Genomic DNA, 7609 nt, shown 5'->3' with positions numbered 1-7609 from the left:
CCACAGTTCGAGTGTATGGCTCGGCAGGATGTTCGATGTTACATTGGAAGGGAGACCGAGCTCCCTAAGCGTAGTAGGAGAGTTAGGCGAAGGGACTTGGCCGGAGTTCGAGTGTACGGCTCGGCAGGACGTTCGACCTTACCTCGGCAGGGAGACCAAGCTTCCTAAGCCTAGTAGGAGACTTAGGCGAGGGGTCTTGGCAGGAATTCGAGTGTAAGGCTCGGCAGGACGTTCGACCTTACCTCGGTAAGGAGACCAAGCTTCCTAAGCCTAGTAGGAGATTTAGGCGAGGGGACTTGTCCGGAGTACGAGTGTAGAGCTCGGCAGGACATTCGACCTAACCTTGGCAGGGAGACCAAGCTCCCTAAGCCTAGTAGGAGAGTTAGGCAAGAGGATTTGGCCGGAGTTCGAGTGTAAGGCTCGGCAGGACGTTCGACCTTACCTCGGCAGGGAGACCAAGCTTCCTAAGCCTTGTAGGAGAGTTAGGCGGGGGGACATGGACAGAGTTCGAGTGTAAGGCTCGGTAGGACGTTCGACCTTACCTCGGCAGGGAGACCAAGCTTCCTCAGCCTAGTAGGAGTCAGGTGAGGGGACTTGGCCGGACTTCGAGTCTAAGGCTCGGCAGGACGTTTGACCTAACCTTGGCAGGGAGACCAAGCTTCGTAAGCCTAGTAGGAGAGTTAGGCGAGGGGACTTGGCCAGAGTTCGAGTGTAACGCTCGGTAGGACGTTCGACCTTACCTCGGCAGGGAGACCAAGCTTCCTAAGCCTAGTAGGAGAGTTAGGCGAAGGGACTTGGCCGGAGTTCGAGTGTAAGGCTCGGGAGGACGTTCGACCTTACCTCGGCAGGGAGACCAAGCTTCCTAAGCCTTGTAGGAGAGTTAGGCGAGGGGACATGTCCAGAGTTCGAGCGTAAGGCTCGGTAGGACGTTCGACCTTATCTCGGCAGGGAGACCAAGCTTCCTAAGCCTAGTAGGAGTCAGGCGAGGGGACTTGGCCGGAGTTCGAGTCTAAGGCTCGGCAGGACGTTTGACCTAACCTTGGCAGGGAGGCCAAGCTTCGGAAGCCTAGTAGAAGAGTTAGGCGAGGGGACTTGGCCAGAGTTCGAGTGTAACGCTCGGTAGGACGTTCGACCTTACCTCGGCAGGGAGACCAAGCTTCCTAAGCCTAGTAGGAGAGTTAGGCGAAGGGACTTGGCCGGAGTTCGAGTGTAAGGCTCGGGAGGACGTTCGACCTTACCTCGGCAGGGAGACCAAGCTTCCTAAGCCTTGTAGGAGAGTTAGGCGAGGGGACATGTCCAGAGTTCGAGCGTAAGGCTCGGTAGGACGTTCGACCTTATCTCGGCAGGGAGACCAAGCTTCCTAAGCCTAGTAGGAGTCAGGCGAGGGGACTTGGCCGGACTTCGAGTCTAAGGCTCGGCAGGACGTTTGACCTAACCTTGGCAGGGAGACCAAGGTTCGTAAGCCTAGTAGAAGAGTTAGGCGAGGGGACTTGGCCAAAGTTCGAGTGTAACGCTCGGTAGGACGTTCGACCTTACCTCGGCAGGGAGACCAAGCTTCCTAAGCCTAGTAGGAGAGTTAGGTGAGGGGACTTGGCCGAAGTTCGAGTGTAAGGCTCGGTAGGACATTCGACCTTACCTCGGCAGGGAGACCAAGCTTCCTAAGCCTAGTAGGAGAGTTAGGCGAGGGGACTTGGCCGGAGTTCAAGTGTAAGGCTCGGCAGGACGTTCGACCTCACCTCGGCAGGGAGGCCAAGCACCCTAAGGCTAGTAGGAGAGTTCGGCGAGGGGACTTGGCCGGAGTTCAAGTGTAAGGCTCGGCAGGACGTTCGACCTTACATGGGCAGGGAGACCAAGCTCCCTAAGCGTAGTAGGAGAGTTAGGCGAGGGGACTTGGCTGGAGTTCGAGTGTAAGGCTCGGCAGGATGTTTGACCTTACCTCGGCAGGGAGACCAAGCTTCCTAAGTCTAGTAGGAAAGTTAGGCGAGGGGACATGGCCAGAGTTCGAGTGCAAGACTCGGTAGGACGTTCGACCTAACCTTGGCAGGGAGACCAAGCTTCCTAAGCCTAGTAGGGGAGTTCGGCGAGGGGACTTGGCCGGACTTCGAGTGTAAGGCTCGGCAGGACGTTCCACCTTACCTCGGCAGGGAGACCAAGCTCACTAAGCTAAGTAGGAGAGTTAGGCGAGGGGACTTGGCCGGAGTTCGAGTGTAAGGCTCGGCAGGACGGTCGACCTTACATTGGCAGGGAGACCAAGCTCCCTAAGCGTAGTAGGAGAGTTAGGCGAGGGGTCTTGGCCGGAGTTCGAGTGTAAGGCTCGGCAGGACTTTCGACCTTACCAAGGCAGGGAGACCAAGCTTCCTAAGCCCAGTAGGAGGCAGGGGAGGGGACTTGGCCGGACTTCGAGTGTTAGGCTCGGCAGGACGTTCAACCTTACCTTGGCAGGGAGACCAAGCTCCCTAAGCGTAGTAGGAGAGTTAGGCGAGGGGACTTGGCCGCAGTTCGAGTGTAAGGCTCGGCAGGATGTTTGACCTTACTTCGTCAGGGAGACCAAGATTCCTAAGCCTAGTAGGAGAGTAGGGCGAGGGGACTTGGCCACAGTTCGAGTGTATGGCTCGGCAGGATGTTCGATGTTACATTGGAAGGGAGACCGAGCTCCCTAAGCGTAGTAGGAGAGTTAGGCGAAGGGACTTGGCCGGAGTTCGAGTGTACGGCTCGGCAGGACGTTCGACCTTACCTCGGCAGAGAGACCAAGCTTCCTAAGCCTAATAGGAGAGTTAGGCGAGGGGTCTTGGCAGGAATTCGAGTGTAAGGCTCGGCAGGACGTTCGACCTTACCTCGGCAAGGAGACCAAGCTTCCTAAGCCTAGTAGGAGATTTAGGCGAGGGGACTTGTCCGGAGTACGAGTGTAGAGCTCGGCAGGACATTCGACCTAACCTTGGCAGGGAGACCAAGCTCCCTAAGCCTAGTAGGAGAGTTAGGCAAGAGGATTTGGCCGGAGTTCAAGTGTAAGGCTCGGCAGGACGTTCGACCTTACCTCGGCAGGGAGACCAAGCTTCCTAAGCCTTGTAGGAGAGTTAGGCGGGGGGACATGGACAGAGTTCGAGCGTAAGGCTCGGTAGGACGTTCGACCTTACCTCGGCAGGGAGACCAAGCTTCCTCAGCCTAGTAGGAGTCAGGTGAGGGGACTTGGCCGGACTTCGAGTCTAAGGCTCGGCAGGACGTTTGACCTAACCTTGGCAGGGAGACCAAGATTCGTAAGCCTAGTAGAAGAGTTAGGCGAGGGGACTTGGCCAGAGTTCGAGTGTAACGCTCGGTAGGACGTTCGACCTTACCTCGGCAGGGAGACCAAGCTTCCTAAGCCTAGTAGGAGAGTTAGGCGAAGGGACTTGGCCGGAGTTCGAATGTAAGGCTCGGGAGGACGTTCGACCTTACCTCGGCAGGGAGACCAAGCTTCCTAAGCCTTGTAGGAGAGTTAGGTGAGGGGACATGTCCAGAGTTCGAGCGTAAGGCTCGGTAGGACGTTCGACCTTATCTCGGCAGGGAGACCAAGCTTCCTAAGCCTAGTAGGAGTCAGGCGAGGGGACTTGGCCGGACTTCGAGTCTAAGGCTCGGCAGGACGTTTGACCTTACCTCGGCAGGGAGACCAAGCTCACTAAGCTAAGTAGGAGAGTTAGGCGAGGGGACTTGGCCGGAGTTCGAGTGTAAGGCTCGGCAGGACGGTCGACCTTACATTGGCAGGGAGACCAAGCTCCCTAAGCGTAGAAGGAGAGTTAGGAAAGGGGACTTGGCCGGAGTTCGAGTGTAAGGCTCAGCAGGACTTTTGACCTTACCTCGGCAGGGAGACCAAGCTTCCTAAGCCTAGTAGGAGAGTTAGGCGAGGGGACTTGGCCGGAGTTCGAGTGTAAGGCTCGGCAGGATGTTTGACCTTACTTCGGCAGGGAGACCAAGATTCCTAAGCCTAGTAGGAGAGTAGGGCGAGGGGACTTGGCCACAGTTCGAGTGTATGCCTCGGCAGGATGTTCGATCTTACATTGGAAGGGAGACCAAGCTCCCTAAGCGTAGTAGGAGAGTTAGGCGAAGGGACTTGTCCGGAGTACGTGTGTACGGCTCGGCAGGACGTTCGACCTTACCTCGGCAAGGAGACAAAGCTTCCTAAGCCTAATAGGAGATTTAGGCTAAGGGACTTGGCAGAAGTTCGAGTGTACGGCTCGGCAGGACATTCGACCTTACCTTGGCAGGGAGACCAAGCTTCCTAAGCCTAGTAAAAGAGTTAGGCGAGGGGACTTGGCCGGAGTTCAAGTGTAAGGCTCAGCAGGACGTTCGACCTTACCTCGGCAGGGAGACCAAGCTTCCTAAACCTAGTAGGAGAGTTAGGCGAGGGGACTTGGCTGGAGTTCGAGTGTAAGGCTCGGCAGGACTTTTGACCTTACCTCGGCAGGAAGACCAAGCTTCCTAAGCCTAGTAGGAGAGTTAGGCGAGGGGACTTGGCTGGTGTTCAAGTGTAAGGCTCGGCAGGACGTTCGACCTCACATCGGCAGGGAGACCAAGCTCCCTAAGCCTAGTAGGAGAGTTAGGCAAGAGGACTAGGCCGGAGTTCGAGTCTAAGGCTCGGCAGGACGTTCGACCTTACCTCGGCAGGGAGACCAAGCTTCCTAAGCCTTGTAGGAGAGTTAGGCGAGGGGACATGGCCAGAGTTCGAGCGTAAGGCTCGGTACGACGTTCGACCTTACCTCCGCAGGGAGACCAAGCTTCCTAAGCCTAGTAGGAGAGTAAGGCGAGGGGACTTGGCCGAAGTTCGAGTGTAAGGCTCGGTAGGACGTTCGACCTTACCTCGGCAGGGAGACCAAGCTTCCTAAGCCTAGTAGGAGAGTTAGGCGAGGGGACTTGGCCGGAGTTCGAGTGTAAGGCTCGGCAGGACGTTCGACCTCACCTCGGCAGGGAGGCCCAGCACCCTAAGCCTAGTAGGAGAGTTCGGCGAGGGGACTCGGACGGAGTTCGAGTGTAAGGCTCGGCAGGACGTTCCACCTTACCTCGGCAGGGAGACCAAGCTCACTAAGCCTAGTAGGAGAGTTAGGCGAGGGGACTTGGCCGGAGTTCGAGTGTAAGGCTCGGCAGGACGTTCGACCTTACATTGGCAGGGAGACCAAGCTCCCTAAGCGTAGAAGGAGAGTTAGGAAAGGGGACTTGGCCGGAGTTCAAGTGTAAGGCTCAGCAGGACGTTCGACCTTACCTCGGCAGGGAGACCAAGCTTCCTAAACCTAGTAGGAGAGTTAGGCGAGGGGACTTGGCTGGAGTTCGAGTGTAAGGCTCGGCAGGACTTTTGACCTTACCTCGGCAGGAAGACCAAGCTTCCTAAGCCTAGTAGGAGAGTTAGGCGAGGGGACTTGGCCGGAGTTCAAGTGTAAGGCTCGGCAGGACGTTCGACCTCACATCGGCAGGGAGACCAAGCTCCCTAAGCCTAGTAGGAGAGTTAGGCAAGAGGACTAGGCCGGAGTTCGAGTCTAAGGCTCGGCAGGACGTTCGACCTTACCTCGGCAGGGAGACCAAGCTTCCTAAGCGTAGTAGGAGAGTTAGGCGAAGGGACTTGGCCGGAGTTCGAGTGTACGGCTCGGCAGGACGTTCGACCTTACCTCGGCAAGGAGACCAAGCTTCCTAAGCCTAGTAGGAGATTTAGGCGAGGGGACTTGTCCGGAGTACGAGTGTAGAGCTCGGCAGGACATTCGACCTAACCTTGGCAGGGAGACCAAGCTTCCTAAGCCTAGTAAAAGAGTTAGGCGAGGGGACTTGTCCGGAGTTCAAGTGTAAGGCTCGGCAGGACGTTCGACCTCACATTGGCAGGGAGACCAAGCTCCCTAAGCGTAGTAGGAGAGTTAGGCGAGGGGTCTTGTCCGGAGTTCGAGTGTAAGGCTCGGCAGGACTTTCGACCTTACCAAGGCAGGGAGACCAAGCTTCCTAAGCCCAGTAGGAGGCAGGGGAGGGGACTTGGCCGGACTTCGAGTGTTAGGCTCGGCAGGACGTTCAACCTTACCTTGGCAGGGAGACCAAGCTTCCTAAGCCTTGTAGGAGAGTTAGGCGAGGGGACATGGCCAGAGTTCGAGCGTAAGGCTCGGTAGGACGTTCGACCTTACCTCGGCAGGGAGACCAAGCTTCCTAAGCCTAGTAGGATAGTAAGGCGAGGGGACTTGGCCGAAGTTCGAGTGTAAGGCTCGGTAGGACGTTCGACCTTACCTCGGCAGGGAGACCAAGCTTCCTAAGCCTAGTAGGAGAGTTAGGCGAGGGGACTTGGCCGGAGTTCGAGTGTAGGGCTCGGCAGGACGTTCGACCTCACCTCGGCAGGGAGGCCCAGCACCCTAAGCCTAGTAGGAGAGTTCGGCGAGGGGACTCGGACGGAGTTCGAGTGTAAGGCTCGGCAGGACGTTCCACCTTACCTCGGCAGGGAGACCAAGCTCACTAAGCCTAGAAGGAGAGTTAGGCGAGGGGACTTGGCCGGAGTTCAAGTGTAAGGCTCGGCAGGACGTTCGACCTTACATTGGCAGGGAGACCAAGCTCCCTAAGCGTAGAAGGAGAGTTAGGAAAGGGGACTTGGCCGGAGTTCGAGTGTAAGGCTCGGCAGTACGTTCGACCTTACTTCGGCAGGGAGACCAAGCTTTCTAAGTCTAGTAGGAGAGTTAGGCGAGGGGACTTGGCCGGAGTTCGAGTGTAAGGCTCGGCAGGACGTTCGACTTTACCTCGGCAGGGAGACCACGCTTCCTAAGCCTAGTAGGAGGCAGGCGAGGGGAGTTGGCCGGAGTTCGAGTGTAAGGCTCGGCAGGACGTTCGACCTTACCTCGGCAGGGAGGCCAAGCTCCCTAAGCCTAGAAGGAGAGTTAGGCGAGGGGACTTGGCCAAAGTTCGAGTGTAAGGCTCGGCAGGCCTTTTGACCTTACCTCGGCAGGGAGACCAAGCTTCCTAAGCCTAGTTGGAGGCAGGCGAGGGGACTTGTCCGGAGTACGAGTGTAAGGCTCGGCAGGACGTTCGACATTACCTTGGCAGGGAGACCAAGCTCCCTAAGCGTAGTAGGAGAGTTAGGCGAGGGGACTTGGCCGGAGTTCGAGTGTAAGGCTCGGCAGGATGTTTGACCTTACTTCGGCAGGGAGGCCAAGATTCCTAAGCCTAGTAGGAGAGTAGGGCGAGGGGACTTGGCCACAGTTCGAGTGTAAGGCTCGGCAGGACGTTCGACCTTACATTGGAAGGGAGACCAATCTCCCTAAGCGTAGTAGGAGAGTTAGGCAAAGGGACTTGGCCGGAGTTCGAGTGTACGGCTCGGCAGGACGTTCGACCTTACCTCGGCAAGGAGACCAAGCTTCCTAAGCCTAGTAGGAGATTTAGGCGAGGGGACTTGTCCGGAGTACGAGTGTAGAGCTCGGCAGGACATTCGACCTAACCTTGGCAGGGAGACCAAGCTTCCTAAGCCTAGTAAAAGAGTTAGGCGATAGGACTTGGCCGGAGTTCAAGTGTAAGGCTCGGCAGGACGTTCGACCTCACATTGGCAGGGAGACCAAGCTCCCTAAGCGTAGTAGGAGAGTTAGGCGAGGGGTCTTGTCCGGAGTTTGAGTGTAAGGCTCGGCAG

Source organism: Lonchura striata, chromosome W, assembly GCF_050655825.1.
Source record: "Lonchura striata isolate lonStrDom1 chromosome W, ASM5065582v1, whole genome shotgun sequence".
NCBI classification, from domain to species: Eukaryota; Metazoa; Chordata; class Aves; order Passeriformes; family Estrildidae; genus Lonchura; species Lonchura striata.
Note: the sequence above shows the minus strand (reverse complement) of the source record.